We start from the raw sequence: 25805 nt of genomic DNA on the forward strand, positions 1-25805 counted from the left end.
AGCAACACTCTCTTGCTAAGATCAACTCATTTACAGAATATCAGATTTTAGAATACTATGATGTTCTGTAAATAAGCCTACATGAGATTACTGAATTTATTGGGGTGATAGAAAAAAAATGTAAGGCTGATAAGAGGAAAAGCCACCTCTTTGTGTCAGCTGCCTTTAGGCACAGGCCTATTGTGTTGAACTGTAAATCCAGGCCTGCATTGACACTAGAAGTTTATTTACTAATGCTGAGTAGTGAAAAATCAGGCTCACTTCTGCATAGAAGTCAATCAGCTGCTAACCTTCGCTTGTTCAATTAAGCTTTGGCAATAATACCTGGAAGCTGACTGGTTTCTATGCAGAAGCGAACTTGATTTTGCACCCTCCAGCTTTAGTAACCCCACAATATTTTTCACTGGATCAGGTCATTTATGGCTGAATCGTGTGATGCACTGTATATAGGCAACGGCAAATGCTACCAGACATCCCCAGCCAACAAGCGTTAATAGTTTATTTCAGAATGATAACCATTGTTTCCCTGCCACTATGGGTGCTTGACAGTGGCTCCTTTTCCTCATATTCACACCAGGAGCATTGGGGTTGTGCCAGGCAGCCTTGCCCATCGCAATTCAAATGCAAGACAAGGAAATTTTGCCCTGATCACAATCATGTCAGTTCACACTACTGCAATGCAATGCGGTGGTGTGCGCTGAAAAAGGTACGACTTGCCATAACTTTTTCCTTTTTATAGTGCAGCATTGTGTAGTGCAAGCCAGCACACCACACTGCGGCTGATAGAACTGAATGGAAATGTGACATTTCATTAAAGTTTGTAGAAAAAAAGAAAGTTGCAGTGCGTTGTGCTGTTTTCAGCGCATCAGCACCGTAATCATCACAAACCAGCGACAGCATTCTAATCCAAGGAGCAGGGCCCTCTTAACCCTCTTGTATTGAACTGTATTGTTGCTGTATTGTCTCCCTTTATATTGTGAAGTGCTGAGCAAACTGTTGGCACTATATAAATGCTTTATAATAATAATAATGAATGGACCCAAAATGTGCATGCTCAGCCAAGCCAAGTATACATATTCATGGAGCTTTAGGAATTTGTTATTTAACCTGCCTAAATCACACTGTTACACTTGCCTCACCGTGATCCTGAGATCATGTGATCCTGGAATTTTTACCAGCATAGGCATGCCGTTTTCATTGACGAAATTGAACAATCCAACAGCCAATTAGATTTTTCAACATGTAGGAAAATCTATACAGTCTCAGACTTACCTACAGTTATTGCTATAAAGAAGCCTCAACTGATCATAAGTGAAGCTTGTATCAGCCATAGAACTGATAATCTGAAGATGCACGGCTAACCTTTATGCTCAAATACCACAGAAAATAGACTTTGCTCATGCTAGCAAACCAAAATAATTACATTTGATTTATGCAAACACTTACAGACGTCACAGTAAGCTGCTGTTGTAAACATTAATATTTTAAATGTCAGGTTCTAAAGCCCATGTTATTAAAGTGACACCAGAAAAATTCTATTTAAGTACATATTCTTAACTCAGAAAAGTCCCTTCTATTGCTCTTGACCTTCTCAAAATTTATTTTTTTTTAACTGCTGTGTACTAACTACCTGTTAGAGGGTGGCTACGTCTGTTCTCCATGATCTCACTGTATGTAGGAACGTAGCCACATTATTTTGTTCACTCCCATGACTATGAAATTTACAGAGTGCATAGAGAAGTGCACATAACTGCAACTAACATACACTGCTGGTTCCAGGCAAATGGAAATAAGAGGGAAAAGGAGAGGTTCTGAAGCTCACAGAGGACATTACAAGGAGGCAGGAAACACCGTAAGAAACCTTTTCATGAAACGTAGATTACAGGGTCATTAAAGTGATGTTAGAGGGGCTTTTTTTAAAATAACAAACATTTCATAATTGCCCGCTCTGTGCAATGATTATGCACAGAGCAACCCTGATACTCTTCGTCTAGGGTCCCCCGCCAGCGCTCCTGGCTCCTCTCCCTTGACCAATGCCCCCATTAGCAAGCCGCTTGCAGTGGGGGCACTAGTGCATGCTCTCTGCCAAGCCTAGCTCTATACATCTATAAAAAAAACCTAGAGATGCGGCACTGCCCTGCCTCCCACTCTCTCCTCATTAGCTGTGATTGACAGCAGTGGGAGCCAATGTCTCCCTTTTGCTGTCTCAGCCAATGAGGAGAGAGTGGGAGGCGGGACAGGGCCATTAATCATGTTTTATTAAGATTAATGAACAAACCTTCCTAATCTTTGGTGTATTTAGACAGACAAGGCACTCTCTGCATTTACAACACTACTGTAGCTTTTGAAGGGTTCCTACCTTCCTGCATTCCATGCGTGAAGATAAAAAACCTTCTGTGTGCTGCTCCCTCCACAGCCCCCCTAATACTCACCTGAGCCCCCTGAGCCTTCACAACCACTTTAAGCAGTTGATAGATATTTTTGGATAATAAGGATTTTGTTTCGTAGGATATGGTATACGTTCTGTTCTCATATTTAAGTGCCTGCACTAGTGGACGCGAAGGAGTTAAATGAAAATGGCCATTCAACTATGATTTCACATGTCTTTCCTCACTTTGTGTGAATTATAATTTCTGTTCTCTGCAGTGTATTACAGTAGAGTTCTCTCCGGTTGAACCATACAACTCCTATTAACTTCAGGAAACACCTGGCGCCCTTGTTACTTTAGCCTAAGTGGCTGGTGGATTTCCGTCAGGTCTATATTTGAAAAGAGCGACGTAACTTGTATGCCAGCGATACATTTTAACAGGTCATTGGACAACCCCCGCTGTGATGGAACAAGCCCCCCATGGATTGCTCCTGCTCCACGCCCCTAGGCACAGTTGTTACTATGACTGACAAGTGAGGTAGGAGGTAACTCTGTTAGTGCAGCTGGATGTGAGCTGGGTATAGTTAAAGTGGGTTTATAGAAAATGAATAGAAGCAGCAGCCAGTTTAATCACGTGCTATGTCTGCTAAACAGTTATGTGTCAGGGGTGCCAGACCTACATCTGGAGCCTGCCATTAATCATGTTTTATTAAGATTAATGAACAAACCTTCCTAATCTTTGGTGCATTTAGACAGACAAGGCACTCTCTGCATTTACAAAGCTACTGTAGTTTTGAAGAAAATGATGTTCTGCAGGGAAATATGGTAGAAAGGTTGGTGCTGTCTGTAAAGTGTGTGTAAATCCTATATCCGATTTTAATTTGTTTGGCATTGGGTCTCATTATATACAGTTTTCGTAAGCAATTCTTTTTGAAATCCTTTGCAAAATGTATATCCTGGAGATCCTGGCAGTAACTTCACTTCATTTTGCAGGCTGACAACGATAGCCAATACCTCTCAGTTAGGAGTGGCGTTGTCAACCTGCCGTGTGAGCAACTTCCCAAACACTGATAGTCTCACTGTACAGATTTCATAAATCAATCAAACATACCGAAAAAAAGATTTAGGCTTTACATGTAAACATAGGGCAGCCTGTTGATTTCAATGGGCTGTGCTACACCCGGCAAAGTAGTTCGTGTGACATTTTGGTGTGATGCGTGTTGCTAATTTTTTACTGCATGTTTTGCTGCATTTGTCACACTTTTTTTTTTATGTGGCAAAATGTCTGCTTGTTCCTGTGTTTGGTGTGCCGTTAACAATTAATTACACTGAAAGCGCAACTAGGTAATTTTAGGTGTCTAAAGGTGGCCATATACTATGCAATCTGATTGCACAATCTCTGTACTATCTTCTTTAGATTTATCAAAATTATATAATGGGAGGACACAGCATCTATCCAATCACTCGTCCGGAGCCCTTCTGTAGAGATTCTGTGGTAACCAGGCAAATGCATGTGGGGAAAGATCCCGGGGATGCTGTGAAAAATAGTTGATGGGTGAAGGGTGTGTTATAATGAGGTCAGTACAGGATGTGTGCTAAGGAGATCAGCTGGTAACTGCTTCCGGGGTCCTACTGGCTCCTCTGTCCTCTGCCTACATTCCAGGAATTGAAAAAGCTTTCTAAGAAATTTACCATAGGCCTTGTTCTCCAGATCAAAGAGAGCTTGTATATTTTTGCAACAAATGTATTCTGCTACATGTCTTTGCTAACAAAAATCCCAATACGTGTAAATTAATTGGTTTACGTGAAAGTTATAGCATTTACAAATGGCGGTATATATTCTGGGATTTTATTTTTACTAGTAATGATGGTGATCAGTGACTTATAGCAGGACTGCAACGGACATTCTGACACTGGGGGAATTGACTTGGTGTCACTGACATCCCCAGTGACACCAATACAGTGATCAGTGCTAAAAAAAAAAAAGCAATAACGCTGTACTAATGGCTCTGGGCAGGAAGGGGTTAACATGTGGAGCGATTAAAGGGTTAATTGTTTGCTGGGTGTGTTTTACTGTGGGTCCATGTCCATGTACTTCACTGTAATTGCACTGCTTTGTATGGCTGTGCTGTGCACAGCTATGCAAAACAGTGTGCAGAAGCTGACAGGGAGGAGAACTGTTTTGTTTACATACAGTTCTCCTCCTCGTCGGAGATCCTCATCAATCACCGGGTGCCGGCAAGTAACCCCTGTCCGAGACCCAGTGATTGACAGCCACGAATGGAGGCGCCTTGTGCACGCCCCCTACCCTGAAATGCAAAATCCTGTATATATACTGTGACAGGAGGTCAGAAAGAACTAGGGGATGTGTTCAGGATGCGAGATATATTTGTCCCAGGTTCATGCTCTACACTGACTGTTTCTCCTGTTGTGCTGTGTAGTGAGCCTGTGTGGCTCACTGATGATGTAATGAGCTCAGGTGTAGTGAGTTAAGGGCTCTGGGCTCTAAAAAACTCCCAGGCTGCATAGGGAGAATGCTCCCACCTGGAACCAGTTTGATTTGCAGGACAGACTGGGGAGCAACCAAACTATCCTGTGGTGAGAGATAATCTGTGTGATCTTAGACTGTGTGAACATCCCGTGTCTGAGCAGCGGTAGGCTGCATTCAGACAGCTAGATAGGAAACCTGTGTTTGCAGTTAGACGCCCAGTGTGGCAAGGTTTTATTTTCTGTTTGTATTTTTTTGCTGTTTTGACCCTATGCACCGTGTGTTCACCAGACTTTGTAAATAAAGCAAAACTTTTCACCAAGTACTTGCTGTCGTGCTGAGCCTCTTTCACGGTGTTCTGACCCATCCAGGGGGTCAAGCACAACCCGCTACTGGCCTAATTCCTCACAATACATTTATTTTGCGCACCCGTGCCTCCCTGTAGCAGTATTTCTGCTATAGGGAGGTCGGGAAGCGGTTCATGTGGTTCTAAAGGCAGAAGGTTTTATGCCATAATGCATTCTATGCATTAAGGTAAAAAATCTTCTGGGTGTAGCTCCCCCTCAGCACCCTTTTATACTCACCTGAGCTCCATCTCGCTCCAGTGATGTGCATGAGAGCCATAGATCTCCCAGGTCTCTCTCTCCTCATTGGTTCACACAGCAGCGGGAGCCATTGGCTTGTGTTGCTGTCAATCACAGCCAGTGAGGAGAGAGTGGGGGGCAGATCTGAGCCACGTTCTGTGTGTGAATGGACAGTGTCCATTCACAGGAGTACTGTTCAGGAGCAAGCGTGCTTGAGTGCCCCCATAGCAAGAGGCTTACTATTGGGGGTATTCAGCAGGGGGGAGGAGCCAGGACCACTGTGAGGAGGGACCCAAAAAGAAGAGGATTAGGGCAAAAACATTGCACAGAGCAGGTAAGTATAACATGTTTGTATTTTTTTTTTTTTTATTGCAACCTTTAGAATCACTTTAAGGGCTTGTTCACACTATCTGCAGTGACCTGTATATAAACAAAGGTCACCACTGTGCCCCATTCACACTACAACACTGGTGTGATGCAGTTTGGAAAAATGCAGCATGTCAGCACTTTTCTGCAGTTCATTGGATGTCACCGCAGAGTAGCGTAGTGCACCATGAGAAAGGAGTGCAGTGCAGGATCTGATACTGTCATTGGCCCACTCAGTAAATGTCGGCGTTTCACTGTACATGTTGTTGTGAAATTCGCCTAACTCATTTCAGCATTTAGCTGGCCACAGATGGGATTATTTTTTAAATATCCATTATTAAATATTAAAATAGCCATAAGTGAACAAGTACCATCCAAACAACTGATTTTATGTCATTTGTACATTTATAGGGTGTTTGGTCATTTTTTTGTTGTAAATTCTGCTTCAGACTGTAACAAATAGCTTATAAACTGTAAATGCTCAATATGCTAAACAAAGGTTTGCACTGAAATTATTTTGTGTATAGGTATGGTCAATCCACCTAGAACTGATATTTCAGTTTTAAATAAACAACAGGTTGAGCCATAATTTACAATTTCCTTGGGCTGCTGACAGTGGGATCTGTGTTCTCGGGTTATCAACTCTTCCCTCTTGTCTTATCATCTACAACTGGAGTTCACTCTTCCTGCTGGATGTACAGTGCCTTGAAAAAGTGTTCATACCCCTTGAAATTTTCCACATTTTTTCATGCTACAACCAAAAACGTAAATGTGTTTTATTGGGATTTTATGTGATAGACCAACACAAAGTGGCACATAATTGTGAAGTGGAAGGAAAATGATAAATGGTTTTCAACATTTTTTACTAATATCTGAAAAGTATGGCGTGCATTTGTATTCAGCCCCCGAGTCAATACTTTGTACAACCACCTTTCGCTGCAATTATAGCTGCAAGTCTTTTTTGGGGATGTCCCTACCAGCCAACAAAAAAGCCATAAGAAGTCCTGAATGCAGTTTGCAAGAAGCCAAGTGAGGGACACAGCAAACGTGGAAGAATGTGCTCTGGTCAGATGAGACCAAAATTTAGCTTTTTGGCCTAAAAGCAAAAAGCTATGTGTGTCGGAAAACTAACTTTGCACTTCACCCCGAAAACACCATCCCCACTGTGAAACATGCATCATGTTTTGGGGATGCTTTTCTTCAGCAGGGACAGGGAAGCTGGTCAGAGTTGATGGGAAGATGGAGCCAAATACAGGGCAATCTTAGAAAAAAAAACTGTTAAGAGTCTGCAAAAGACTTGAAACTGGGGCAGAGGTTCACCTTCCAGCAGGACAACGACCCTAAACATACAGCCAGAGCTACAATGGAATGGTTTAGATCAAAGCATATTCATGTGTTAGAATGGCCCAGTCAAAGTCCAGACCTAAATCCAATTGAGAATCTGTGGCAAGACTTGAAAATTGCTGTTCACAGACGCTCTCCATCCAATCTGACAGAGCTTGAGCTATTTTGCAAAGAAGAATGAGCAAAGATTTCACTTTCTAGATGTGCAAAGCTGGTAGAGACATCCCCAAAAAGACTTGCAGCTGTAATTGCAGCGAAAAGTGGTTCTACAAAGTATTGACTTGGTGGGGCTGAATACAAAAGCACACCACACTTTTCATATATTTATTAGTAAAAAAATTGTGAAAACCATTTATCATTTTCCATCCACTTCACAATTATGTGCCACTTTGCGTTGGTCTATCACATAAAATCCCAATCAAATACATTTATGTTTTTGGTGGTAATGTGACAAAATGGAAAATTTCAAGGGGTATGAATACTTTTTCAAGGCACTGTAATTTCCTTACACTACAGAGAATACAGATGAAACAGACAGATGAGTGGTTGCGGCAAACCACGGAGGAAGGGGGACCTGGAACATAGACAAGATGTCCCTGCTCAGTAATGTAGGAAGCTGGTGGGTGAGACAACCCACAATGAAATATCGTTTTTAGGTGGGCTTAATGACTGTTTGTTTTTTGCTGTACCTTATGTTTGTCAATTTTAAACTGTGCAGATGTGTAATATACAATATGACACATTTCACATAAGAAAATGATTTCACCATAACGCGCCTAGTCTACACCCGCCTATGCTCTCACCTCAACGACAACAACCTCCTCGATCCCCTACAGTCCGGCTTCCGTCCCCTACACTCCACCGAAACTGCCTTACTCAAACTCTCCAACGACCTGCTAACCGCCAAAGCTAATGGCCACTATTCAGTGCTCCTACTCCTTGACCTCTCTGCGGCCTTTGACACAGTCGACCACCCCCTCCTCCTCAAAAAACTACACTCCCTCGGCCTCAGAGAATCTGCTCTCTCCTGGCTCTCATCCTACCTGTCACAACGCTCTTTCAGCGTTACCTATAATGCCACCACCTCCCTCTCACTCCCCCTCTCTGTTGGGGTCCCCCAAGGCTCTGTCCTCGGGCCCCTTCTCTTCTCCATCTACACCTCCTCCCTTGGCCAACTCATACACTCTCACGGCTTCAACTACCACCTCTATGCCGACGACACACAAATCTATCTCTCAACCCCCCACCTCACCCCCTCGGTCTCCGCCCGAATCACACACCTGTTGAGCGACATATCAGACTGGATGTCGCTCCACTTCCTTAAACTGAACCTCTCCAAAACCGAGTTTCTTGTCTTCCCTCCAGCCCGGACACCACCCCCCATTGACTTCTCCATCATGTCCAACAACGCCACCATCAAACCCGCCCCGCAGGCCAGAGTACTTGGTGTCATTTTGGACTCCAACCTATCCTTCCAGCCCCAAGTCCACTCTTTAACAAACTCATGCAGACTCCACCTCCGCAACATCGCCAAAATCCGCACGTTCCTAACTCCAGAAACCACTAAACAGCTCATCCACTCCCTCATCATATCGCGACTCGACTACTGCAACTCCCTCCTCACTGGCCTGCCTCGCCGCTGGCTATCCCCGCTTCAGTCCATCCTGAATACGGCTGCCAGACTCATTCACCTTTCCAACCGCTCCGTTTCCGCCACCCCCCTCTGCCAATCCCTCCACTGGCTTCCGATTGCGCAACGGATCAAATTCAAAATCCTAACGCTGACGTACAAAGCTGTCCACCATACTGCCCCGAACTACATCACTGACCTAATATCCAAGTACCGCCCAGCACGCACACTCCGCTCCTCACAAGACCTCCTTCTCTCTAGTTCCCTGGTCTCCTCCTCCCATGCCCGCCTCCAGGACTTCTCCAGGGTGTCACCCATCCTCTGGAACTCCCTGCCCCAACCCATCAGATTATCACCTACTCTCCTCTCCTTTAGGCGCACCCTGAAAACCCATCTCTTCAGGGAAGCCTACCCCGCCCCCTGCTAACTTGCCGACCTCCTCCACTCTTCCTACCACTCCATCCCCCACAGCTATCTCCTCCTGTGCCACCATCCCCTCCCTCCTAGATTGTAAGCTTGAAAGAGCAGGGCCCTCGATCCCCTCATGTTTTGCATTGTATTGGTATTGTTCTGTCACATGTTCTGTCCCCCTTTGTAATGTACAGCGCTGAGCGAACTATTGGCGCTTTATAAATACTGAATAATAATAATAATAATAATAACAGATTTTCTCCACAGTAATTAGTTCCAGCTGTTCAATGACACGGGCATTTCCCAATATCCATTAAACTCAGCAACATATGCTGCTCTAAATTTGCTGTAATTTTGTCAGAAAATTTGATAAATGGCCATGTTTTAGCAATGCATGCAGTACCTCCAGTTAAAATTTGTTGTTTTAATGCAAAATTTTAGGCCTATATAAAAACACAAATTGATGAGGTTATATAGTAATTAAAAAATATGCAGGGCAAAGCAAAAAGGTTCACTTAACTCCCCCTGATTTTCCAGCACTTCTTGGTCGTATTTTGTGCAGCCACTGGGATCGTGAAGAGAAAGCCTTTTGTAAGCTCCAAGCCAACTTGTCTGAGCGGTCCCATTCACTTGGGCAGGCCAAATGTGATTCATTGTATAAAAGTTTATACCGCCATGACCACAGCAGTGTGTACTAAACTGGTTGCTGGCCATTGCAGCTCACTGGTCAGGGTAGGTAAAAACGGGAATCAACTGCCTGTTTCACCACCTGTGTAAACGAGACCCTAATGTTCAAATTCTCAGTTTCATGATGTGGAAAGTATTATGAATCATATATACATTTTTTGTCTTTGTTTTCTTGATACATTAGCAGCGCTCATTTGTTTTTGTTTTTTTTGTTGTTTTTTTTACACTGAATGCTGCATGTTTGTATTTGAGAAAACTTTTTTTCATTTTCTTCATATCTGATAACTTAATTATTCTGCATAAACATACAACTAGAAAACAATTTGCTTAAACAGTGCCTTGGTAATGTGAAATTACTGCTTCTGAATCTTCTCCAGCTATGGTCATGGAGAGGTTTTGAAATTCTGCTGTGCCAGCAAATATTCTTTTAAAGATCAACATCTAGTGTTGTGTTCTCTGTTCCCCCTGCAGTAGAGTTCACAGTGGGCACTGAGCCCAAACTAGCCTACAGAGTATTCTGTAATTTAGGTGAGCAGGAATCTGAGCAGTTTTCCAGAGTGGACAGGCAGAACACAAAGAAGACAAAAGCCCACGTGGCTCTCTATAAACATGAGTTTTTTTTCAATATATTACATGGCAGCAGTAGCTAAACTACACTGTTTGGTTTTACTTCAATATATGCTGGCACATGGTCTACTAATAAATGGGAAACTAATATATTTTCAGTCACCACACATTTTGAGCTATTGTTGCAACATTTACCTTTTAGTATTTTATGCATACTATTTAGTAAGTCCCCTGTGCCTGACAGATCACAAGCACAGGGAGTGGGAATGGCACGCCACCGCTCTCATCACCAGAAATGTTCCTATTAGATGTGAGGGCTTCTGCCAGCACTTCTGCTCACCATTGTAGGACTGTAGGTCCAACCATTCTAGCTACTTTAGCAATGTAGCAACAACTCTTATAGGGGTCACCAAACTTTCTATAGAACGGGCCAGTTTGTTTTCTCTCAGACTTTAGGAGGCCATACCAAAAAGCAGGTAGCACCAAAGAAGTACTAACCCCAAAAAAAGTCTCATAAAGGGACCAACTGCGGCATAAATAAATAACAAAGTAAGCTTTATTAAATTCAAAAATAATGCAAATTCACCATAATAGGCATGTGACCTAAAAAGCCTCCAAACACCATATTCAAATCAAGGTCTGACAACGTTGTCCCCTTAAAACATCTAGAGAAGGGGCAACTTTCAGAGGGCCGGACTGTGGCCAATGAGAGTAGATTTTGACTTGGTGGTCAGTAGGAGGAATAGTGCCCCATCACTGGTATTAGTTGTAGGAATAGGGCCCAGTTGTAGGTGTCATTGGGAGGAATAGTGCCTAATCGTTTATATCAGTGGAAGGAATTAAACCCCATTATTGCAGTGAAAGGAATTGTGCCTATTGTTGGTGTCAGTGGGAGGATTAGTGCCTCATATCAATGATAGGAACAGTTCCCCAGGGACCAGGTAAGGGCAAGCACTCCTCTGCAGTTCCTTGGAGGTATCCTAACCAATCTACTAAGGTTGTGGGGCAGTAATACAAAGAGGGGAGAAATGTCAGAAACTGTGACTGCTGTAGTCGGGATCCCTACACCATTGTCTCCTTGTTGAGTTCTTTATATGAGACATGGACACTCAGGAACAGTCTAAGCAAGCTTGTCCTGTACTTTTGTTAAGCAAGGCAGTAAACAACAGTGTCAATTCCAGAGGGCTTTGTACAGCAATTCCATAACGAAACGTGCTTGTTTGAGCCACCAACTAAACTCCAGCCCATTTTTGAGGGGTTCCTCAAAGAGACCTCCCTGGTACCTTTTTTAGATCCTGTTCACACTTCACTTTTAATGTGTGTTGGCCTTCATGCAACAATGCTCAACAGAAGGATTTTTTTTCTATGGGGCCTATTTATGCCTGTACATTCAGCTTCCGCGTGCCTTGTAAAAAGTACATATTTTTTTTGTTGTTTTTAATTGATGAAACCACATGTGTTGTTTGCCCAAAAGACTTCTATGGCAGCACATGTAAAACACATGAAGGACATACTTTAAAACATGTAATTAAATACTGAAAATGCAGATGCAATGGTGTGAACCTAGTACTGTTCACATCTGTGAGATTTGCACAATATTAGTACCATGGCAGCAGACTTTGCATCCAGTAGTAGGCTCTCACAGCAGCAAGAGTGAAACTGAGTCCCTAGCATCAGTCAAATCAGATAAAAGTTATGTGACCAGGTAAAACTAATGAGTTCGAAAAGATGTGAACCTAGGACTAGAAGAGGCTTTATCCCACTCAACCCACTCAATGATCTACAAAGCCTCTGGGCTCCACTACCCAGATTAGAACTGAGAAAACCCACAAAGTTGGTTTCTTCCTTAGCAGACAGAAACCCAGGAGCCTCTTACCATGTGAAAGTGAAAATCTTATGTGACATACATACACCATCCACAGTCCTGTTAACCAGTGCTTCACAATTGATATGTGTAGTGTGTGTGTGTCTCCAGTGTAAGAGTAATATTTATGTAAAGTTAAAGTAGTGAGAAGTGCATGTTGGACCATTGCCTTTTTTTTGTGCAGTCAGGATTTGTATATTGGCTGGACTTTGCAGTTTCTTTTAATGGTTTTTTTTTTTTTTGGTGGTTATATATTTTATATTTACTGTATTCATATGTTTAGTGCAGCACTCTATTATTATTTACACATTTATGTTTAAATATAGTAGTTTTGCATATTTGTTATTTTTTAATTAACAGGGGATTGGTGATAAGCGCATGAGCATGCAGCTGGTTTATTTAAGCTTGCATGCTGTATGTAATGAACAGATATGGCTACCTCCACCCTACATATACTTTTACAGACTGCATACAGCATGGCTGGATCCACCCTGGATGCTCTGCCCGGCCGTTGAGCTCCTTTCTCACCCCAGCACTGCACACAGCTCCTCCTTTCCACACTACATGGAGCTGAAATCACATTCCTGTCCTCTCCCTCTCCAGCGGTGATCCCTGTCCTCTCCCTCTCCAGTGGTGGTCCCTGTCCTTTGTTCTGCCAGCAGTGACCCCTGAACTCTGTCTTTCCAGTGGTTATCCCTGTCCTCTGCCCTGCCAAAGGTGATTTCTGTCATCTGCCTCTCCAATGGTGACCCCTGTCTTCTGCCCTGCCAACATTGACCCCTGTCCTTCAACTTGCTTACTCCTCACCTCGGCTCATTCCCTACTGACCTTCCATCCTTTTCCTTGCTGATGCCCTGCACACTGCCCTGCTGACCCCTGTCTTCTGCCCTGCTGACCCCTGTACACTGCTGCCCTAAAAACCAATAGCCTCTGTACACTGCCCTACAAACTGCTGATCCCATCCTTTACCCTACTGACCCCCTGTACACCGCCCTGCTGACCTCCCTCCTCTGCTCCCCTGATATTTTATACTGCACTTCCACATCAGACAGGCTTGATCTGGCCCTGATATACAGAAGAGAATTTAAAGCTCACCAGGAATAAAAAAAAAAAAAAAAAACACAAAAAAAAAATAAATCTACAAGTGCCTGTGGAAACTGTATCATTATGTAGTTCCTTGAGATCCATCATGTGGTTCTTGACTGAAGGAGAAAGCGAAGCCCAAGGCAGCGACCTTCCTATTGGATCCTTAGAGCTATGTGATTACACTTGCAGGCATCTATAGGAGTTTAATAGTTTTCAAGATACAAAATAATTACCTTCATAACAACACTGCCCACCAAGCAATATAAACCAAGGCTGGTGTTGCATGGTATGCACTGCAAGGCACCTTTTAGTGTTCCAGGCTACACTGCTGACAGAACACTTGAAGTTTATATGCAAATACCAACCTATTGAATGCTGGTTTTTCCATGTGCATAGGCACACTGCACACATAACATTGCTGGGACCTGATGACATCTCAGTCAGGTACTGAGCACTTTATTGAGGGGTGGGAAAAGGAATGTGACTATTCGCTCCATACTATGTTATTAAAGATAAACTCCAGAAATTCAGACAGTTTCTAAAATGTGCTGACTTACTATGGGTTAGGTCCATGAGATGCAACCTGCCTTATGAACTTCTCTCTTTATTTACATTTTTACTGAGCTCTAGGAGTACAGTTATTTCTATACTTTTGGCTCTCTAACGCTGGACCTTAGAGTTTCAGCTTCTGCACTTTCTATGAATGGACAGAGCAGGTAGGGGAGGTAGAGTAGCTGCTGTGTGAGAAAGCAGAATCGCTTCTGTTGGAGTGCCAGGAGTGTAGTGATACCTGTACTCCCAGCACTCCGTAAAAAGCACTTTACTGGACATGACCCATAGTAAGCCAGCACATTTTAAAAATGTTCTGAATTCCTGAAGTTTACCTTTTTAATATTCTCAAAAGGGTGCGCTGGCAGCAGGCTTTGGAGGGGGCAGCTATGAGACTAAAGGAATGATGTAGTGTCTTTTGGTGCCTACAATTTAATGCCAGCCATAGTTTATATTGCATAAAGATGGGTAGATTTTTCAGTTATATGAACCATATATAAAAAAGGAGCAAACCAAGAGAAGAAAAGCAGCAAAAGTTGTCAAAATACACACTTAGACTATGGACATTGAACTATTTACATATTCCTAATCAGCTGTAAAAGAATTTTAAAACAAACTATCACTAGCTGCTTTTAGAGCTCATGCACATGGGCAGTTTGGCCCATATATTGTAAAAAACTGGCATTTTTGGGCACAAAGGTGCAGCATAGAGGCTGAAATACCTGGCAGGACAGGTCAGCAAGAAATGTTAGCAGTGTATTTCATTTTAATTCTATCAGTTGCTTAATACTCTTTAATGAACATGTTGAAAAGCTCTTTGTAGGATTCTGAATGCCTTTGACCAGAGGAGGAACCTATGATTGCCTTCTGGAAGGTCAAAAGGGGCCAAATATAGCAAAGCAACAGAAATCTGTTTACTGTACATTATCATCTCTTGATGGGAGAAGCATATGTCTGTAATATTCCTCCACAGGTGTGGCTGCCTGCATACAAGCATTTAAAGGGTACCTTTGACATGCATTTAGTGCGAATGTTGCATTCGCCTGTGTGGCTGCATAAGGCCTTATGCACACAGGACTTTAACTCTCCGAGAAGCCAGCAGCGTTTTTGCAAGAAACAAAAATGCCATACGCTTGTCAAAGCGTCTAACTCTTTTACAAGCGTCAAGCACTTGGGCATTAATTCATTTCATTGGCCAGAATAAATAATTTATTCTGTCCATTAAAATTAATTAACTCTCAAGCGCTAAATGCGCCTACCATTAACACACGTTTACAAGCGTGAAGCGTCTTTTTCTGGCCAAACTCTGCTGCTCCTGGACACACTGGCAGAGGTTTTTTTTTTCCTGCCTCTAAACTCTGCTGCCACTAAATGCTGCTAAAAGTATGTGTGTGCATGGACGCCTTGGATAACAAGCAGGGAGTATAGAGGCAAGAAAAAAGACGCCCGACGCCGCTAGGTGCAGCTGCAAAAATGTTGTGTGTGCATGAGGTCTTAAAATGAACACCAGCCACTTCATGTGCTGCAGCCCTGTTCACCTAGTTTCTGATTTGGGACCACCAATCTAAGGCAATTTAGAGTGCACAGTAGTGCTATATGAGTGCATACTAGTACATGGCAGTCTTGTGTATATACACAGGCTCATTCTTGTGCCGCCCACTATCATATTCAAAATATTTAGCCTTTGTACGAACAGATAATAGAACAGAGAGGCCGAGATGGATAGGAAGAGACCATTTTGCTAAAAGTTCTATTAAAAAAAAAAAAAAAAAAAAAAAGAACATGCATCAAATATGTGAACGCCAGAAAAGTAAGGCATGCTGATTACTGCTTCCTATTTATAGAGCCAGTTATTTAGAGGACAGTGGGAGCTTCAATTTTATCACCATTGTGTTGAATGTGATTCATTGCTTTGAAAAGATTCCTGTTTTCTCTGATTGGTGGATAAAAATATAATTTACATATTCTTTTTTTTTTTTTATTTTAAATACCTTTTTTTTGACTAAGGAAAGCCTTTGGTGATTTGTTTAACCCAATTTGAGCTCTCCTTCCCCAGACTTTGAGAAGTCACATTCTGAAGCAGAGAACATTGTACTTACAGAAAGATGACTTGATGACAACGTGAGTGGTTTCCTTTTGACCCTCCAATATTGTAGATCTGGCAGATTGTCTGTGTTTGTGCATTATAATGAGATCATCTTACTGACTGTGATGGTATTACCCTCTGGATTTTTATGACATCACATTGATAGGTACAGTTTTGTGTTACACATGCAGATCCTTTTTATTTGCCCCTGACCTAATCTAGTTCTCTACTAAGTACTTGACAGTGGTGGCCTCTTCTGGCCCTTATCCTCCTCCAGACCTGAAACTCTCTCCACACTGGCTGCACAGAGGCCTGCTGTGTACACCATAAGTTCCTGTAGATTTAAAGAATATGTAAACCCAACATTTCATATTCCTGATATGTGCCTGCTGTGTCATGTACTTGTATGAAAAAAGAAGAAAAAAAACACTCTCTTAATAAATAAATTCAATACCCCACAGCACCACCAACGCCTTCACCCCAAAAGATGTACAAAAATCAACAGACAGAAAATGCTGTACAATAAACCCTCAAAAACCATGTGCAGTCCAGACCCCACAAGTCCAATCTTTAAATCAAATTCTTCTCGTGTTCAAAAAAATTCCTCCGATAATATACCTCAAAAAGAAAAAATATTCACATAGTGCATTATCTTTTTTTTATATATATCCAAATATAGTGACTTCATACAAGTGAATACCCAATCACATTAATCAGTGAAAAAGTGAACAAAGTGAAAAAAACTGTGAAGCCAAAAAATGAAAACCCCCGTGAATGTGAATCACTCTTCAGTGCTCTAATCCAACCAGCACTGTGACACTTCTAAATAAGGAATGCATACCCTTACCAATATTCAGAAAAAAGGAAGCTTTTTCATATATCTTTCCAAAGGGAAGGTGGGAGACAGTCCTCCTATTAGTCTTTACTCAATATAGTCTGCCTTCATATTACCATCAAGATCCACCAGCCTTGAGACTCCATATATCCATACCAGGCATATTCCATATAAATATAAATGTATAGGAAACACAAATAGTATAATACCGCCAGAACCAATCTTAAAAACAATTTTAATTAGGGTGCTCACATTTCAACAGTATAAAAACCGCTTTAAAAAGTACTCAAAAGTAGTTTACGCAATCCAGGAAGTGCCCAGGGGAAATCAGACGATCCTCCCTCATCCAAAATGGCCGCCGGTCAACTTCCGGTTCTCGTGTGCGCGTTGACGTCACTTCCCCTTGACGCGTTTCGTCATCGACTTAATCATAAGGGATTTTTGAGGGTTTATTGTACAGCATTTTCTGTCTGTTGATGATTGTATGAAAAAAGCCCTTTTCTCTTTGTATTGCTTCCTTTGTGTGAAATATCTGGTATTCCTGCCAGTACCTCTGCTTTCCTATCAAAAACTGACCACACTAAGGATGAGAGCACAGCGTGGTCAGTTCTCTAGCTGTACTGGGAAACTCAGGCTGCTCTCCTCCAAAGATTATACTTGTGCTGACACGCCTCCCCCTGCACAGCCATTCACTGTTAACACCAGTGTGCTGCTGTTACTCCTCCTCCAGCTCTCTGAGCTCCTTATGCAGCTGAGAACAGAGGGCATGTGATCATTTATAAAAAGAAAGGGGGAAAAGGGCCAGAACCACAGGGAATTTAAAGTGTATGTCAGGGTAAAATGGAAAAAAACATATATATGCACATTTGTATTTTCCCTTTAAATATTACTGTGGATGTGTACCTATCAGCCTAGCCTACTTGATTTCTGATGTATTACAAAGAATACAGGCCTCTGCTTATCAACACAGTTACTGTTTCCATAACCCCCTATAACCAAATCCCCAAAGTTATCGGCTCACAAAATGTCTGGCAAAATTAAAAGGTATTTTTTGCACTTAAAAACTGATCTAACAAAACTTCCAGTAATATATTTAGCAGACCAAAAGGAAGCAAATAAAGGAAGTTCATTGTTCGAGTTTACATACATACAAGGACTTGAGATGATTAAAGCCCAACTCTAGGGAAAAAAAAAATTATCCCTTGCAGTGGGGCTGTGTCCACACTGCATTAGCTCATTTTGTCTACAGAAGATGAGAAATATGTTTACTACTTTGCTGATCCTCTGATTTCCCAGTAGGCGCATCCTGCCCCCCCCCGCCAACCACCCCATGATCTGGCAGTGGATTGTGCCATAATATCTTCATGTCCGGATCAGGGATATGGACCCTTCTCTGGTCTTAATGACGTCAGGACCTTAGAGCACTAGAGTGCAGTCATGCAGAAGCCGCGGACACTGGTCTAGCTGCAGGAGGAGAGGGGGATCAATTAAGTATATCTCCTTTTATTGTTCCCCTAGACATAAATGAGCAATTAACCTTCGCAGTGCAGGCACAGTCCCACTGCAAGGGAAAGTTCTTTGATTTGGGATTTAAAGACCTGAGGAAGCCAACACTATCAGGCAGAAGCAAGTAAAGACCTGGGTAGGGGATATCTGGATTTGATTCAGTTATGGAGTTAAGGGGAATGGGCTGGTAGGATTTTGAATAAAAGTAAACTAGTCCTTTTTAAAAAGAACCTGTCATTTGAAATATGCTGTTTCATCAGTTTGAAGGATCTGTCACTTGAAAGCACACAATTTATCAATCAGACGGACCTGTCATTCAAAAGCATACTATTCACCAGTCAGTTTGATGTGTAATAAACTATTTTAATATATGGAAATTGTTCTTTCTAAAGAAACAGTTGATCCGAATCTTGCATAAGTCAGGCCTGCTGTGTACATTGTAGGATATCCCTCCTACATGATATTTCTCTTTTATTTGGCTAGTGCAGTGAATACATTTACTGATCGCGGAAGGTGTGGAGTAGATAAAGGTTTGTATGTAGGACACCATAGGCCGGACAGGTCAGTCAGCTGTCGGTGCATATTTTCTGTGCAAAGAGAGCTTTCTGAAAATGTATATTTACAGTGACATTACTGGACCAACGAGAAGACTGCGTAATTTAAAATATGCATTGAGTGTTTTTTTTTTTTCTTTTGCATGAATGCATCTGGAAAAGGGGTTTTTAAAAAGTAGACTAATTTTTTCACTTCGCAAAAATACCTCAACCTGAGTCTTTTGTGATGTAGTACGCATTTCATCTGTACTCACAAAAAATAGAAAGATTGGCTGACACAGTATGAGGTGCAATATGTGAGCCAGCCCATGGCAGTGAAAGAGTTAACATTCTACAGGCAGTAAATGCCATCTGATGTTTTTTCATCATGTAAGTCTCATTGTTCACAAGGCACATTCGGTTGCCATAGGGGAACACTGTTTCAGACCTTGTGCCTCATTAAGAATTGATTGCCAACCATCAAGATTTCCTACTCAAATGACCTTTTATACTAATGTTATTTCTTCTTCCACTATTATCTACATCATCAGCTTGGCTTTCTTTTGTACAATAAGGAGGTAAAAGGTGATGGATAACAGATATGTATCATATAGATAATAATAGAATACATGGCGGCAGCACACATTTATTTTGGTGGATATAATTTGACATTTTATAAACCAACAGTTCTGCTACCACATACTCCAACATTTACCACTACCAGGCCTTAATTCCTAAAGGGAATGGGTCCCAGCTTTACAAAGTATGTGACTATACGTATGTGCATTACCAGGCCTTCGCCTCTAAGGGTCTAGGGATAAGGGCTACCTTTACAAGGTCTGTAAAAATATGTTCACTACCAGGCCGTAGTCTATGAGGATAGACTGAATGGGCCCAGGTTTACAAGGTATGTGACTTTCCATACACTGATAGACCTTAGTCTGAGGATAAGGAGATGGGCCCCACCTTTACAGGGTATGTAAGTATATGTGAAGCTTTGTTCTTTGAAGATCGAAGGATGGCACCTGAGTTTAAAGGTATGTAACAATATGTACCCTACCAGGCCTTCGTCTCTGAGTATAAACGCTCTAAAGCTTCACCTGCCATGAGTTTGCATGCTCTCCCTGTGCCTGCGTGGGTTTCCTCCGGGTACTCCGGTTTCCTCCCACACTCCAAAGACATGCTGATAGGTTAATGCAGTCTTTCAAAAAGTAAAACCTATTTTAATCGTTAATCTATTGAAGCTAAAAACACAGTATATACTGCACAGTGCCAAAAGTGGTTAACACTTCCGCCTGGCAGCCCTAGGGTTGTCAGTGTACATCCCAACCATGGCACTACCTGCCTTGAGTTTCTATGTTCCTGCCTATGCCTGAGTTGGTTTCCTCCATTTTCTTCCTACACTCCAAAGACATGCCGGTAGGTTAATTGGCTCCTGTCTAAATTGACCCTAGTATGTGTATGTATGAATGAGAGTCAGGGACCTTAGTGGGCAGGGACTGATGTGAATGTACAATATATATGTAAAGCGCTGCATAAATTCTCGGTGTTATATAAATACCTGAAATAACTAAAATACTGTAAATAAATACTGGGCAGACACATTTGTGAAACACACAAATATGGCACATGCCAGTGACTTGTAGAATAACAAAAATGCTTGCTATGTTTTAAACGATCTGTAGAGATAATTGGCAACGCATGTACAGTGGGGCAAAAAAGTGTTTAGTCAGCCACCAATTGTGCAAGTTCTCCCACTTAAAAAGATGAGAGAGGCCTGTAATTGGCATCATAGGTAGACCTCAACTATGAGAGACAAAATGAGAAAAAAAATCCAGACAATCACATTGGCTGATTTGGAAAGAATTTATTTGCAAATTATGGTGGAAAATAAGTATTTGGTCACCTACAAACAAGCAAGATTTCTGGCTCTCACAGACCTGTACCTTCTTCTATAAGAGGCTCCTCTGTCCTGCACTCATTACCTGTATCAATGGCACCTGTTTGAACTTGTTATCAGTATAAAAGACACCTGTCCACAACCTCAAACAGTCACACTCCAAACTCCACTACGGTGAAGACTAAAGAGCTGTCAAAGGACACCAGAAACAAAACTGTAGACCTGCACCAGGCTGGGAAGACTGAATCTGCAATAGGCAAGCAGCTTGGTGTGAACAAATCAACTGTGGGAGCAATAATTAGAAAATGGAAGACATACAAGACCACTGATAATCTCCCTCGATCTGGGGCTCCACGCAAGATCTCACCCCGTGGGGTCAAAATGATCACAGGAACGGTGAGCAAAAATCCCAGGACCACACGGGGGGGCCTAGTGAATGACCTGCAGAGAGCTGGGACCAACGTAACAAAGGCTACCATCAGTAACGCACTACGCCGCCAGGGACTCAGATCCTGCAGTGCCAGACGTGTCCCCCTGCTTAAGCCAGTACATGTCCGAGCCCGTCTGACGTTTGCTAGAGAGCATTTGGATGATCCAGAAGAGGATTGGGAGAATGTCATATGGTCAGATGAAACCAAAATAGAACTGTTTGGTAGAAACACAACTCATAGTGTTTGGAGGAGAGAGAATTCTGAGTTGCATCCAAAGAACACCATACCTACTGTGAAGCATGGGGGTGGCAACATCATGCTTTGGGGCTGTTTCTCCGCAAAGGGACCAGGACGACTGATCCATGTACAGGACAGAATGAATGGGGCCATGTATCGTGAGATTTTGAGTGCAAACCTCCTTCTATCAGCAAGGGCATTGAAAACGAAATGTGGCTGACCCTTCCAACATGACAATGATCCCAAACATACCGCCCGGGCAACGATGTATTGGCTTCGTAAGAAGCATTTCAAGGTCCTGGAGTGGCCTAGCCAGTCTCCAGATCTCAACCCCGTAGAAAACCTTTAGAGGGAGTTGAAAGTCCTTGTTGCCCAGCGACAGCCCCAAAACATCACTGCTCTAGAGGAGATCTGCATGGAGGAATGGGCCAACATACCAGCAACAGTGTGTGCCAACCTTGTGAAGACTTACAGGAAAGTTTGACCTCTGTCATTGCCAACAAAGGATATATAACAAAGTATTGAGATGAACTTTTGATATTGACCAAATACTTATTTTCCACCATAATTTGCAAATAAATTCTTTCCAAATCAGCCAATGTGATTGTCTGGATTTTTTTTCTCATTTTGTCTCTCATAGTTGAGGTTGATGCCAATTACAGGCCTCTCTCCTCTCATCTTTTTAAGTGGGAGAGCTTGCACAATTGGTGGCTGACCAAATACTTTTTTGCCCCACTGTAAAATGTCAATAATGAAAGCACTGAGAGAGAACCTAAATTAGAAAGAATAGATTAAGAAATGTCACCACTTATAGCGAGGGTCAGAAAAAGAAAACAAAAGAAATATTAACTAGATGTAAAATGACACTGCACTATTTCAACTGGTAATTGAGCTGTCGTGTAATGCTGTACCCAAACTAAATTTAAGGCCTTTTTTCACACAAGTAGAGCTTTCTTTTGGTGGTATTTGATCACCTCTGTGGTTTTTTACTTTTTGCACTATAAACAAAAAAAGACCGCAAATTTGGAAAAAAAAACAATAATTTTCACTTTTGGCTATAAAAAATATCTCAAAGTTAGTCATAAATTAAGGCTAAAATGTAATCTGCTACATGTCTTTGTAAAAAAAAAAACACAATACATGTATATTAACCAGTTGCTGCTCGGCCGCCATTTGGCCACACTTCGTCCCTCCGGGAGGACGCAATGTGGCATCCTTCCCTGAACACGCATGCCTGCTGGGCCGCGCTGTGGCAAGATCTGTCACCGGCCGTGTACCTCGGACACTGCTGATGACAGAACTGTGTACCGGCCCTCCTTGCCAGGACCATGTGACCTGCTGTGACCAATCACAGCGGGTCACATGACCTTTGTATACAATGGATGGCTTCCTTTCATGCCATCCATTGTATACAAGTGTCTAGCTGTGAATGGTGACAGCGATCACATGCACAGGCTGTGCCAATCACAGTCCATCTGTGTCATGTGATTAGCCGTGGCCAGATGGGCTGCGATTGGCCCAGCCTGTGCATGTGATCGCTGTGACCATTCACAGCTAGACACACTTATATACAATGGATGGCATGAAAGGAAGCCATCCATCCATCCAAATGCTTGCTTATAGCAAATAAATTATTTGCTATAATCAATCAAGTTGTGTAAAAAAAAAAAAAAAATCCTGATCATTTCCCCGAAGTGATCTATGGTAACATTATACTACTTTGGTCATAGTGCAATATGAAAAAAATCTTGAAAAAGAGAAAAAATTTAATAAAAAAAAAAATAAAACAAAATTGAAAAATAAATTGACTGGTGACAGTAAAAAAAAAAGAAGAGATATATGATGACGTTGTACTGTACTGGTGACGGTATGTAAAAAAAAAAAAAAAATTATGAAATATTTTTTTAAATTTCTTAATTTTCCGAAAAATTATGACAAAAAATTACAACTTCAAAAAACTCGCCATGCCTCTTATGAAATACGTCGGACTGCCTACTTTGCAAAAAGGGGTCATTTGGGGGAATATCTGTACTGTTGTGACATTTTTGGGCCTCAAGAAATTAGATTTGGTTGTCAGTACTTCAGGATTGATCAAGTTTCAGATATATCCCATAGTTTGTGAACTCTATAACTTTCCTACAGACTAAATAATAAATACTGATTTGGGTTATTTTCACCAAAGAAGTGTAGCAGAATACATCTTGGCCTACATTTATGAAGAACAATTATTTATTTGCAAACTTTTAGAACTGAAATAAAGAAAACGTGGGTTTTTCAAAATTTTCAGTCTTTTTTTGCTAATTTAGCAAAAAATACAAACCCCAGCGGTGATTGAATACCACCAAAAGAAAGCTCTAGTTGTGTGAACAAAATTATAAAATTTTAGTTTGAATGACAATTGCGCGGTCATGCAACACTGTACCCAAAGTGTGAAAGCGCTGAAAGCTGAAAATTGGCCTGTGCAGGAAGGGGGTAAAAGTGCCCGGTATTGAAGTGGTTAATTGGTTTGTGTGAAAATTATAGTGTCTACAAACTATGGTGTGTGTATATATATATATTGGAATTTAGGTAGCTTTACTTTCTGACTGCCTGTCACATTTCTTGAGGTGCTAAAATGCCAGGGCAGTACAAACTTCACACAAATGACACCTTTTTGGAAAGTAGACACCCCAAGTAGTTTGCAGAAAGGCATGTTGAGTCCATGGAACATTTTATTTTTTGACTCAAATTTTTTGAATGACAATTTTTTTTTTCTTTACACATAGTTGTCACTTTAATGACATATTGCTCATGCATGCCATGGGTATATGTGGACTAACACCCCAAAACACTTTATCCTACTTCTTCCGAGTATGGGGATACTTTCCCACTACCTTTTCAAAGGGCATATTTCCTCATATCACTTCCCCACTACCTATCACAGTTTCAGAGTCTCTAAAATGCCAGTATAGTACAAAGATCCCCTCCCAAATGACCCCTTTTTGGAAAGTAGACACCCCACAGAATTTAATAAGAGGCATGGTTTTGTTTTCTTTCTTCGTTTTCCAAAAACATTAGAAGCTTATGCCACGCATCACCCACTCTTGAAGACCAAGCCTTTTTGTGACACTTTTTGTTCACATGAAAAAACTGGGTTTTTTTGCTAGAAAATTACTTTGAACCCCCAAGCATTATATATTTTTTTAAAGCAGAGGCCCTAGAGAATAAAATTGTGGATGTTGACATTTTTTACATCACACAGTATTTGCGCAGCGATTTTTCAAATGCAAATCTTTTGGGGAAAAATACACTTTTTAGAATTTTAATGCACAAAAACACAATACATTGCCCAATTTGTTTGGTAAAATATAAAAGACGATGTTGCGCTGAGTAAATAGATGCCAAACATGACATGCTTTAAAATTGCGTGTGCCCGTGCAATGGCAACAAAGTACATACATTTTTATTATCGATAGGCCACTCTTTAAAAGCCTCTACAGGTCACTAATTTATATTTACATGGGAGGTCTAGTGCTAGAATTACTGCCCTCGATCTGACGTTCACGGCGATACCTCATGCATGGTGAAAACTGCTGTTTACATACCTGCATGGGGTCAATGGTTGCGCACTCAGGTGCGCACGCGCAGGAAGCCAAAGGTGCTTTTATTTTTACATTGTCCCTTTCATTTTTTTGTTTTTTAAATCGCTTTTAATGCTATCACATGGAATGTGAATATCCCCTATAACTTCAATGGGTATTGTCATATATTCTTTTTTTGAGAAATCTGGGGTCTATCAGACTTTAGTTCTCTCCTCTGCCCTTACATCATCTGATCTCACCAAGATCGGTGTTATCAGTTGCTTTCCTAATTTACAAATGGTGCTGTTTATATCCTGCAAAACTGAAGTGATGAAATGCTCATACCTTCCAGTCTCTTAGACTATAGAGATGATTGGAGCCATTCTGGTCTCTGATCAGCTCTATGGTCAGCCAGCAGAACTGTCAGCTGCATTCTCGGATTCCCTTGTGGGACAGGAGAGCCCAAGAAAACTGTGGAAGGCAGCAGGAGAGGGGAGGAGGGATGTCCCTTCCCACTGCTCGTAAAAACAATTCAGCAGCTAATTGACCACTAGGATTGCTTTTACATGAAAGCCGACCGCCTGCTGAAAAAAAAAAGGTACCAGAATAACCACACAAATTCCAGCAACCTACCAGTACATTGCTGGTCCATGTTGGGCATATATGTAACAGCAGAGAACACGGGCATACAATGAATTGGCTCTGTGGATCAATGCAATTCATTCTTTTCTCTCATGCCCATGTTGAGGGTTAGGCTCAAAAAAAGTTTTAAA

At 41.7% G+C, this 25805-nt stretch overlaps 1 protein-coding gene across 2 annotated transcripts in view; it reads left to right on the plus strand.

The window, feature by feature from the left end:
• TLK1 (tousled like kinase 1) overlaps window positions 1–25805 on the plus strand; it is a 326263-nt gene that overhangs the window by 85646 nt on the left and 214812 nt on the right. The window lies entirely within an intron of this gene.

This window comes from Staurois parvus, unplaced genomic scaffold, assembly GCF_062004578.1.
Source record: "Staurois parvus isolate SC_StPar_1 unplaced genomic scaffold, SC_StPar_1.0 ptg000530l, whole genome shotgun sequence".
In the NCBI taxonomy this organism is placed as follows: Eukaryota; Metazoa; Chordata; class Amphibia; order Anura; family Ranidae; genus Staurois; species Staurois parvus.